General features: G+C 54.3%; 1 protein-coding gene across 2 annotated transcripts in view; it reads right to left on the minus strand.

Moving 5' to 3' along the window:
• The window catches only part of LOC137418387 (la-related protein 1-like), a 169,794-nt gene that overhangs the window by 16,283 nt on the left and 141,072 nt on the right, over positions 1-12,439 (minus strand). The window lies entirely within an intron of this gene.

The following is a 12,439-nucleotide window of genomic DNA, read 5'->3' on the forward strand; positions in this document are numbered from 1 at the left end:
TCATTGTCATGTCCAAATATCAGCTTCCCAGCTCAAAAGGTGCCTGGGAAAATGCCCAGAAGAGAAAGGCAATATATAAGTACTGAAGGAACTGCGCTCCAACGCGAGTCGAAAGAATTGACGCGACCAAAGAAGGAATTCGTCCGAGTTGCTTTATTGAAACAAAACAGCTCAGGTATTCAGACAAGCCCGTTTTTCGGGCAACAATATATATACACATTTATGTCGGGAAGTTTGCCCGGCAAAAGCTATACCGGGCATGCCCGGGTATCAAGGGCGAGCCTTGGAAAGGCGAGTCTGGACCTGCCCGGGCGTGTTTGGCTGCGGCCTGGCAAGTCGAGGCTGGGCGTGCCCGGGCGCTCTGGGCGAGCACTGGAAAGGCGATAGCGGGCATGCCCGGACGCTCTGGGCGAGCCCTGGAAAGGCGATAGCGGGCATGCCCGGACGCTCTGGGCGTGCCCTGGAAAGGCGATAGCGGGCATGCCCGGACGCTCTGGGCGAGCCCTGGAAAGGCGATAGCGGGCATGCCCGGACGCTCTGGGCGAGCCCTGGAAAGGCGAGAGCGGGCATGCCCGGGAAAGACGAGACCGGGCGTGCCCGGGAGGTTCGGGCGTGCCCGGGAACAGTGAGTCCGGGCATGCCCGGGAGAGGCGCGTCTGGCCGTGTTCTGGCCGGTGCAAGGCGATTATGTACATCCAGCGGTAACCGCTACACACGCCCCTCCAGAATCGACCTGCACCGGCAGGGTCAATTTAAGGGGGGTCCGGATGACCCGGCCGAAGCGACCCCTGGAGGGTCGTGGGGAGGGGTCTGACGTGGTGGTGGGTGGTCGAGCGGGGGGAACTGTGGACGGGGGGCGGCCTCGCCGCGGAGGAAGGGCCAACCGTGGTGGTCGGTCGACGTCCATGTGCGCCGGTTTGAGGCGGTCCACAGAAATCCGGTCCGGCCGGCCGCCGAAGTCGACGATGAAAGACTTGTCACCCCGTCGCAGGACCCGGAAGGGCCCGTCGTACGGCGGCCGGAGTGGCCCCCGGTGCGCGTCATGACGCACAAAGACGTACTCCGCTGTGCGAAGCGCCGGGGGGACGTAGGACTGGGGGCCACCGTGGCGGGACGTCGGCACGGGGGCAAATCGTCGGGCGGCCTCCTGGAGGTCCGAGCGCTGGCGAGCGGCGGACCAGGGACTGGTAGCGTCAGGCACGAATTCGCCCGGGACGCGGAGTGGCTGGCCGTAGACGAGCTCGGCGGCGGACGCCTGGAGGTCTTCCTTGGGGGCCGTGCGAAGGCCCAAAAGGACCCACGGCAGCCGGTCGGCCCAACCGTCGTCCTGAAGGCCGGCCATGAGTGCGGCCTTCATGGAGCGGTGAAACCGCTCGCACAACCCATTGGCTTGGGGGTGGTAGGCCGTGGTGCGGTGCAGCGTGACCCCCAACGAACGGGCGACCGCGCCCCAAAGCTCAGACGTGAACTGTGGGCCGCGGTCGGATGAGATGTCCGCTGGTGCGCCGAAGCGCGCGACCCAGGTGGCGATGAACGCCTGCGCCACGTCGGCGGTGGTGGTGGAGGTGAGGGGCACGGCCTCCGGCCACCTGGTGGTCCTGTCCACCATGGTGAGCAGGTGGGTGAACCCCCGCGAGGGGGGCAGGGGACCCACCAGGTCCACGTGGACGTGGTCGAAACGCCGTTCAGGCACGGCGAAAGGTGCCAGCGGGGCCTGGGTGTGGCGGTGGACCTTGGCTCGCTGGCAGGCCGTGCAGGCGTTGGCCCAGTCGCGGATGTTTCGTCGAAGGCCGTGCCAGACGAAACGCGTCGACACCAGCTTCTGAGAAGCTTTCCGGCCCGGGTGAGAAAGGCCGTGGATGGAGGCGAAGATGCGGCGCTGCCAGGAAACGGGCACGATGGGGCGAGGCTGGCCCTGGGAGACGTCGCAGAGCAGGACGGTGCCCGCGAAGGGGATGTCGGCCAGGCGGAGGCCCGTGTCCGCCACGCGGAGTGCCTGCACCGAGGCGTCGGTGGTCTGGTCGGCCGCCATGAGCGTGAAGTCCACGCCGAGGTGGACCGCGTTCGCGCTGGCCCGCGAAAGGCAGTCGGCCACGGCGTTGTCTTTGCCGGCGACGTGCTGGATGTCCGTGGTGAACTCCGACACGGCGGAGAGGTGGCGCTGCTGGCGGGCCGACCACGGCTCCGTGACCTTAGCCATTGCGTAGACCAACGGCTTGTGGTCGACGAAAGCCGTGAACGGGCGGCCCTCCAGGAGGTGTCGGAAATGGCGAACGGCCAGGAATAGCCCGAGCAGCTCGCGGTCGAACGTGCTGTAGTTTAACTCGTTCGGCCGGAGTTGCCGGCTGAAAAAAGTGAGTGGCTGCCAAACCCCGTCCACCCATTGCTCATGGACGGCGCCCACCGCGTAGTTGGAGGCGTCCGTAGTGAGGGCGATGGGCGCGTTGAGCACCGGGTGAGCCAGCAGCGTTGCGTCGGCGAGGGCCCGTTTGGCACTGGCGAAGGCCGCGTCCATGGCCGCGGACCAAACAATGTCATGCTTGGCCGGCTTGCCCCGGAGGGCCTCGTAAAGGGGCCGCATGAGCTGAGCAGCGCGGGGCACGAATCGGTGATAAAAATTCACCATGCCGAGGAACTCTTGGAGGGCCTTGATGGAACGGGGACGCGGGAACGTGGTGATGGCCTCGACCTTGGTCGGCAGCGGCACCGCCCCGGTCTTGGTGATGCGGTGGCCCAAAAAGTCAACGGTCGTCGCGCCGAAGTGGCATTTGACCGGGTTGACAATTAAGCCGTGCTCGCTGAGGCGACCGAACAGTGTTCGGAGGTGGAGGAGGTGCTCGGCGCGGGACGTGCTGGCGACGAGGATGTCGTCCAGATAGACGAAAAGAAACGGCAGGTCGCGCAGCACGCCGTCCATCAAGCGCTGGAACGCCTGGGCCGCGTTCTTGAGGCCAAACGGCATCCGCAAAAATTCGAACAGGCCGAACGGCGTGATGACGGCCGTCTTCGGGACGTCGGCCGCCCGGACAGGTACCTGGTGGTAGCCCTGTATCAGGTCAATTTTCGAAAAGATGACCCGTCCCGCCAAACGGGCGGGAAAGTCCTGAATATGCGGGATCGGGTACCTGTCGGGGGTGGTAGCGTCATTGAGACGGCGGTAGTCGCCACACGGGCGCCATCCACCCCCCGGCTTTGGCACGATGTGCAGTGGCGAGGCCCACGCGCTATCGGAGCGCCGCACGATGCCGAGGTGCTCCAACGCGTCGAATTCGGCCTTTGCCACGGCGAGCTTGGCTGGGTCGAGGCGGCGGGCCCTGGCGTAGACCGGCGGGCCCGTAGTGGGTATGTGGTGCTCGATCCCGTGCCGCACCGCGACGGCCGAAAACGTCGGCGCGTGAGGGCCGGGAATTCCACGAGCAGGCGAGCGAACTCGTTCGTTGCCGGGAGGGCGCACGCCAGTTCGGTCGGCGCGGAGCTGCTCATTGTGCACGCCAGGGAGCTGAAGGTCTCGGCGTGGACAAGGCGACGTCGTTTGACGTCGACCAGCAGCCCGTGCGCACAGAGGAAGTCGGCACCCAGCAAAGCCACGGGGACGCTGGCGGTAACAAAAGTCCATTGAAAGCGCTGGCTGCCGAAGCAGAGGGTGACGACGCGTGGGCCGAAAGTGCGTATGGCCGAGCCATTAGCAGCGACCAAAGAGGGGCCGCAAACTGCGTCCAGCCTGTCCTGCTCGGAGGCAGGTATGACGCTCAGTTGGGCGCCGGTGTCGCACAGGAAACGCCGTCCAGACGCTTTGTCCCGAATAAACAGCAAGTTGCCCGAGTGGCCGGCGCTCATGGCTGGGAATGAACGCCGGCCCGGCCGTTTCCCGACCTGCCGAAAGTGCACGGGGGCCGGCACGTCCGAGCCTTGTGTCCGAACCTGGCATGGTAATAACACCACGCCCGGTCAGGTGGAGGCCCCGGCCGTCGTGTCGGAAGCGGGCGGTGCGGCGTGGCGGCCGCCAGTTGCACCGGCAGTTCGGCCTCCAACCGCGCAGGGCGCTCGGGCGTCGTGGGCGTCGCCTCGGACGGCGGCGGGCTCCAGGTAACCGCGCCGATGTGCTGGCCCGCCGAGGAGATCTTATCGGCTTCCCTGGCGAGGGCGCGGGAATCCGTCATCAACGTGCCAGCCAGGGCGAGGCGTACCGGGTTAGGCAGCTGACGGAGGAACAGCTCCCGGAACAGGAATGCCGGAGAGTGCTCGCCGAGCAACGAGAGCATATAGTCCATGCGCTCGGACGGGCGCGTGTCGCCGAGCTCGGGCAGGTCAAGCAGGCGCCGTGCACGTGCTGCCGGTGAGAGGGCGAAAGCGCCGAGGAGGAGCATCTTCAGCGCGTCGTATTTGTCAGCAGCCGGCGGGTGCTGGAGGAGGCTCAAGGCGCGGGCCGCGGTGGTGGAACCGAGCGCCGCCACAACATGGTGGAAGCGGGTGTCGTCCGCGGTGATGCCTCGCAGGGCGAACTGGGAGTCCGCCTGGGCGAACCAAACAGCCGCGTGAGTCTCCCAGAAGGTAGGCAGTTTAAGCGTCACTGCCGTATCCATGTCGGTAGGTCACCAATGAAGGAACTGCGCTCCAACGCGAGTCGAAAGAATTGACGCGACCAAAGACGGAATTCGTCCGAGTTGCTTTATTGAAACAAAACAACTCAGGTATTCAGACAAGCCCGTTTTTCGGGCAACAATATATATACACATTTATGTCGGGAAGTTTGCCCGGCAAAAGCTATACCGGGCATGCCCGGGTATCAAGGGCAAGCCTTGGAAAGGCGAGTCTGGACCTGCCCGGGCGTGTTTGGCTGCGGCCTGGCAAGTCGAGGCTGGGCGTGCCCGGGCGCTCTGGGCGAGCACTGGAAAGGCGATAGCGGGCATGCCCGGACGCTCTGGGCGAGCCCTGGAAAGGCGATAGCGGGCATGCCCGGACGCTCTGGGCGAGCCCTGGAAAGGCGAGAGCGGGCATGCCCGGGAAAGACGAGACCGGGCGTGCCCGGGAGGTTCGGGCGTGCCCGGGAACAGTGAGTCCGGGCATGCCCGGGAGAGGCGCGTCTGGCCGTGTTCTGGCCGGTGCAAGGCGATTATGTACATCCAGCGGTAACCGCTACAGTACTCAATTAATCGCTAATAATTAAATAACTCCTCAATTAATTGATTAAACAAAAAACAAAAAATACTGTTTTTGACAAAGTACTTGCTCACTATTGTGCCGAAATTTCAGCTTCCTAGCTCAAAGGATGGCTGAGATATCGCCCAGACAAACAAGAAAACAAACAAACAACCAGGGTGAAAACTGAGTACTCCCTTTCAGCGTGCGTCATTGCCGAGCACCCTTCGGTGCCCGACAATGACGTTATGCAGCGTCTGGAGATGGCATAGAAAAGGAGCGGTGTACAATCAATAAATAAATAAAGGACATCTGTCTGTTAAAGCCACCTTCACACAATGGCCAAGCCAATATTATACATTCAGCTTAGTGATCAAACTTTAGCATTGTTTACTTAACCGGTCAACTTTTGCTAAGTCGTATGCTTTTTATTTGCCAAGTTGACAAGGAAGGAAATATTCGTGCTCTTTTAATCCTGCTCTGCTTCTCTTGCTTCACTCTGTCTGTGCTCTTCAGCGTCCACCAACATCACTTCCATCTACAAAAAAGGTACAAAAATATCCTCTTAATTACAAACCAGTAAACTTACTTCCAATTAAAAGCAGTCATGGAATCCATCTTTGCTGAGGACGTCGTCTTTTTATGCCTCCGCCGACAAAGTCGCCGGAGGCATTATGTTTTCGGGTTGTCCGTCCGTCCGTACGGGCTAAACCTCGTTTTTCTCAGCAACCACATGTCCGATTGAGAAGAAACTTTCAGGGTAGGAGTGACACCCATGCAGAATGTTTTTATGATAATTGTGACGTCATAGGTCACGTGGTATGGCAGCCATCTTGGATTATAAGTAAATAATTAAAAATATATTTATCGGAAACAGCGGAATGGAAAAAATTGAAACTTGGCTCATTGTCAAGTACTCCCAATGGGGAACAAAAGCATGATAATGATGACATCATAGGTGAAGTGGTATACCAGCCAAAAATGTTTCAATCAAATTCCTTATCCTAAAAATCTGAAATTGCATGCACATGATCAATGACCCATTTGTATTGAAATATTAGATTTATGACATCATAGGTCACATGGTTTGGCAGCCATATTGGATTGAAGGAAAATATTCAATAATTATATCTCTAAAACCACTCGCCCTATCGATGTGAAAACTTACAAATATCATCTCACAGCACTGTTGCATATAGTTTGAAAATGATGATGTTATAGGTCACGTAGTTTATCAGCCATCTTGGATAGAAAAACAAACCTTATCCGATCAACACGAAACTTCACAAACGTCATCCCCTACCCATACGTATGCAGAGTGATGGCATCTACCCGTTGTTGGACTATGCGGAGACATATTGGCGACACAGTCACATTGTTCTAGTTTCTTTTCAAATGGTGTGACCTTCGACAATCACTTCCAATTCCGTTCAGTTTACTCATTCACAAACATGCTGCTGCTTCTCTCTCAGCAATGGTTGGAGGCCCTTAATCTTAAACAAGAGGCCAGAACCGTCCCTGTAGACACCTCAGGCATCCAGTGATAGTGTTGTGGTTTTGGAAAAATGTACCCTGGGGGAGCGCATTCATGTGTACAACTTAGGAATCCCTAGATAGTTATTTCTATAGTCTGTGTAAAGGTAGACCCCTTTGTCCATTGTCTCGGGGTTCGGCTATGGGAAATGCGTTGTTCTTAGAATAGTCCATGTATTCTAGGTGTGATACACGTGGTTTGTGGAACAGTTTCCTTTCATTACAAGTCACGAGAACATCGCCTCGTTACACGTGGTTTACATTCAACATTACATTACATTCAAGATGGCGACCGAGGACGAAAAGAGTACCGCAGTTGTAAATTTGAGCGTCAATTTCTCATTTTTCCAGCTCTTACCATGGTTTCTGCTTTGAGACGTACAAGACAGCCGTGTATTCACTCTGAGATCATCTTGCGAAGTAATCAAGCCAGCTGGGCAAAAGACCAAGCAGAACCTCAAGCCTCAACCCCGAGTGGAACGCACTCCTCTTCAAACGCCGAATTTGAACAGTTCATCTGTCAAGCACTTGCTGAGATCCGTGCCGGGCAGATGGACTTGCATAATCGAATTGATAAGTTGGAAACCAATATCAACAAAGCTATTGAATTTCAAGGTGAAAGGATTGCTGCAGTCAAGTCAAATGTGGAAAAACTTCCTGGGGTTACAACACGGATGACCAAGACAGAGAAAATTATGGCTGATCCTGCTGAACTGCCTCGTAAATTTGATGGCTATTTTAGTCATAATAATCTCCGTGCTATTGGTCTCCCCCAGCAGAAAGGTAAAGATCGTTTGGATCTGGCGAATTATCTCTTTGCCGAGATATTCAACATGGTCGACGTTAAGCTGGAACATGTTCATCGAGATGGACCTAAAATGGACGCCAAGCCACAGCACCTCCTTATAAAGCTAAATTGCTACCAGGACAAAATCAAGATCCTTCAACAGCAGCGTCACGCTTTCCTTAATGACCAGTACTTTTGTGTCGAGGATCTGACCAAAATTGATCTCCAAGAGAAAAGGAAGTGGTCCTCTCAAGTATCCCAAGCCTACAATGAGGGAAGGAAGCATCGATTTGTTGCTGGTAAATGGAGGGGTTCTGGTGGCACTTTGGCTCATTTCTACCGTCAAGCTTAACTTACCTGCTGTTATATATATATATATATATATATATATATATATATATATATATATATATATATATAGGGTGTCCCAACACCTTGCCCCCCCCCCCTACCCCCCCCCCCCCGCCCAGCTATACTGGGTCGCCACTGTACAATGGCGGGCATATAGCGGGAAGGATCATTCATTTGTCATCTCAAATACCAAATTTCATAATGATCTAATGAGCCTTTCTTTTTCTGTTGCAGATTTTGTGAAGTGATGTCGTGGTCGGGTGATTCCGAGAAGAAAAGGTGGATATGCCGCATCATGGCTATCGCGTTCCGAGTCGCCAGGGATCAGACGCCGGGAACCATATCCCGATCCTGGGTTGCCAAGTACCTGAACAGGTCTGAGGACTTCGTCAAACGCAATTGGAACCGTGATCCCTTCGATTGCGAGATGGACAGCCGGCCCGAACAGACAGCACAATGTTTGTCTCAGGAAAGCAGGGATATTGCCTCGGATATGAAAGCAGTCATTGCCTTGGATATGAAATCTTTCCTCTTCTCCAATGGCTTGATCTCTGATCATCAATTTGGTTTCAGACCAGGTCACTCTACTCTGGACATGCTGCTTCTGCTGTCTCAACAATGGATGGAGGTCCTCAATGCAAAACAGGAAATCAGAGCTGTCTCCCTTGACATATCACGTGCCTTCGATACGGTCTGGCACCCAGCTCTGCTCACCAAACTCTCCTCCTATGGTATCCATGGAAATCTCCATGCATGGCTTGTGGACTTCCTCTCTGGTCGTAGTCAACGTGTGGCCCTGAATGGATTTCTCTCATCTCCCCTTCCTGTTCAGGCTGGAGTTCCCCAAGGCAGTGTTCTGGGCCCTGTGCTTTTTCTGGTCTTTATCAATGATCTCTCCGACTCTCTGGAAAATCCTCTCTATCTCTTTGCTGATGACTCCACTCTCTGCCGCTCCATTCCGCTTCCCTCAGATCGTCAGTCTGCAGCCTCCTCACTCTCTGAAGACTTGGACAAAATCACAGACTGGTCAAACAAGTGGAACATGTCTTTCAATCCTGACAAATCTCACACTCTTACTATGTCTCTCCGAAAAGATCGACTGGACAACCCTCCCATCTACTTTCTCAACAATCCTCTCCAAGAAGTTCTGTCGCTCAAGCTTTTGGGTCTCACTATCTGCCATGATCTTTCTTGGGAAAACCACATTTCCAAGCTGGCCTCCAAAGCCAGTCGCCGACTGGGCATCCTCCGTCGTGCGAAGTCCTTCCTCGGCACACCTGAGCTCCTCACCACATACAAGGCTTTCATCCGCAGCTCAATGGAATACTGTTCTCCCCTATGGGCCGGTGCTCCTGCCTCACACCTAGCTCGGCTTCACGCTGTTGAAACCAAAGCTTTCAGAATTATTGGAATATCCCGCGATGAAGCTATCTCTGAGGGCCTTTCACTCACTCACCGCAGGCAGGTAGGTGGTCTTTCTGTCTTCTTCCGACTCCTCTCCGGCCTTGCACCCCCAGCTCTCTCTGTGCTCTGTCCCCCAAATATTCCTACAGGTCGCACAAGATCTGCCAGCAACCCTCTGATGGTTAAACTGCCGAAATCTCAGCTGTCTGCTCACCTTCTCTCTTTCATTCCTCTTTTCTCCCGCCTCTGGAACAAACTCCCTCACTCCCTTCAATCCCACTCCTCCCTCCAGGTCTTTAAAACAGCTGTTCACCACCATCTCTTATCTTCCCCCATCCAAAACCTTGATCTTTTCTACCCCCGCTAATTCACCCCAGATCCACCTTGTTTGAAATTCCAACTTCTTTCCTGGAAGTCCTGGCAGTGTCCATATGTTTTATCCCTCTCCCACCCCCCCTCCCATGCCCCCCATTCCCATGCCCCCCCCCCCAAAGCCCTCTCCCTCTCACAGATCTCTCGATGTCTCCATGTCTCTCGGTCCCTGCTCTCAAATGTTGTGTTTGTGTCCTTCCCCCTCTCTCCCCATCTTGTCTACCGCTCCCGATGTTATATGTTCTATGTGTCGGTTTGTCTTTCTGTGTGATTAATGTTCGCTCTTTCACGAGCCTCGATCTTGTATACAAAAAAAAAAAAAAAATCATCATTGAGTCGCTTGCCAAGGAGAAGAAAAGCATTCGAGGGCTCCAAAAGGAGATTGACAGGTTCAAGGGAAGAAGAAGAGCTTATCAAGTATCCACAGGTTCCTTCAGTCCATTGGCGCAAAGGCTTTTCACCAAATTCCAGCACCGAAGCTGACGGAGAAGAACGTCGAGGATCGAATGTGGTTTTGTGAGTTTTTGAGCGAGTGGACCTCTGATGATTTTCTTTTCCTGGCCCCTTCTGATGAATTTTTCATTTATGAGGCTCGACGTCCAAACTTCCAGAACGACAGAATTTGGGCTCTTCACAATGATGACATTCCACAAGAACTCAAGATTCGAGAGAAATCGAAGACAGCACGGTGCGTTGGCGTCTTCTTGATGTTCACAACGAAAAGGCTGATGTGGGTCATCAAAGAGCAAGGACAATCATGGGACGGCAAATACCTCCTAGACGTTGTGCTGACCCGCCATGTTATTCCGTTCTTACGGAACCCAGAAAATGTCCTCAGCATCAAGGAGACCACGTTTCTGCACGACCGAGCCCCGTGCATGAGCGCACTGGCGACCCAGAATCTTCTGAAGGCGAACAAGGTCGATTTTTTCGGAAACGATGAGTGGCCGGGAGCATCGCTTGACCTCAACGCCTGTGAACATTTGGGGGCGATACTCAAGGACAGAGTTGAACAACGCCTCCAGAATACCAGGGAAGAGCTTCTCACTGCTTTGACTAACGTCCTCGAAGAAATGGAGTTCGATCGTGACTTGTTTGTGTCTCTCTTGGAATCCTACCCCGCGCGTTTGGAGGCAGTTCGGTCTGCGGGCGGTGGGCACACCAAATATTGAAGCAAAGCTTTGAAACTGTGCACATGAGATGTCGAATAATAAAGCTTTTTCCCCCTATTCGTGGTTTCTCCCTACCTCTCCTACGTTGGGCTGAGCAGGGGGGGGGGGGGGGGGCTAAGGTGTTAGGACAATATATATATATATATTGTTGCGGTTTTGAGAACCCCTCACTTGTAAATACTTGTAAATAATAACTCTTGTAAATATCCCAGCATTTAATAAGGTCGCACCCATAGATAGGCCATATGAAACATGTAGGACACCATAGGACTTTCAGTTATTTCCTTAATATGTGTTTCAGATAAGGCTGTGTTCCCAATAGTTGCATCTGCGTTGCATTAATTAAATAAGATAGGCCCCATTCCGTCCATTTTGCCAGCCTCTCTCTCTCAAATTGTATTACGCGCCTCCGCCTGCCGCAGCCGCCTCAGCGCTCGCTCCAAACGCCATTACGCACGCGGTCAAGCTTGGAGAAGAAGGGGATGGAGCGCCAAGAACGAGGTGTGGCCACGTCAACTCACCATCAGGGCGTGGCCGGTAAGCCCCCACCAGCCGACCAGGACTGATGTAATCTGAGCGATGGGCGTGGCCTGGCGGAGCGCGGAGTGATATTGAAGCGCGTTATATAAGCGCAAGCGCGAGGACTGCTTAGAGGACCACGAGGGGAGCTCCATTATTTTTTTATTTTTTATTTGGTTGTATACAGAGTCGAGGCTCGTGAAAGAGCTAACATTTATCAAACAAACAAATCAAACAAATAAGCAAAGTATATAAAATGGGGAGCGGTCGACAAGATGTGGAGAGAAGAGGAGGAAGCACACAAACACAACATTTGAGAGCAGGGACATCGGGAGATGTTTTTGGAGGGAGAGGGCCTGTGGGGAGGTAGGATAGGTATAAAACGCAAGGACACCAAGGACTTCCAGGAAAGAAGTCAAAAGTCACCTCAAAAAAGTGGATTTGGGGTGAAATTAGCGGGGGTAGAAAAGTTCAAGGTTTTGGATTGGGGAAGATAAGAGATGGTGGTGAACAGCCGTTTTAAAGACCTGGAGGGAGGAGTGGGATTGAAGAGAGTGAGGGAGTTTGTTCCAGAGGCGGGAGAAAAGAGGAATGAAGGAGTGAAGGTGAGCAGAGAGAGAGACATTGGGGAGAGAACGGCACCACGAACTCCTTGCTTATTGTAACGAGATCTGCACGAGGGTACCCTCTGAGACGAACGTTGAGAGAGAGAGAGAGAGAGTTGGCACGCATATTACGTACGCCGCATCCCAGTCCCCCGATATATCTATGAGGTCCGGTCGCGCGCAAACGACACGCGAAGCTGCCTGCCATTCTTCGCCGCTGACCCGGAGCCTGGACCGGATCCCATCACCTGAACCATCTGCTTGGACCTTCTCCTCCTGCCACTACCCTCCTGTGTGAGTCTGTCTGTTTGTCCGGGGTTGTAAGTAAGACTGTATAGTTAAGCTTGCCCTGTGTCCTTTTGCTCTGTATATTGCTTCATTTCCTCTTCATTTGGGTTCTTGTATATAATTAATAAACCCACTCTTTGTTCTTCTTATTTTCTGGGTTTCCTCTCATTTGATCGCTTGCGTCTTTTCTCAATTGAGTACCTGTGGCACGATAGGAACCGCTCAGGATTGGGTTTAGTAGTATTTGTTAACGGCCTGAGTCGCGGCTC

Source organism: Myxine glutinosa, chromosome 14 (assembly GCF_964187855.1).
Source record: "Myxine glutinosa chromosome 14, kmMyxGlut1.1, whole genome shotgun sequence".
Taxonomy (NCBI): domain Eukaryota; kingdom Metazoa; phylum Chordata; class Myxini; order Myxiniformes; family Myxinidae; genus Myxine; species Myxine glutinosa.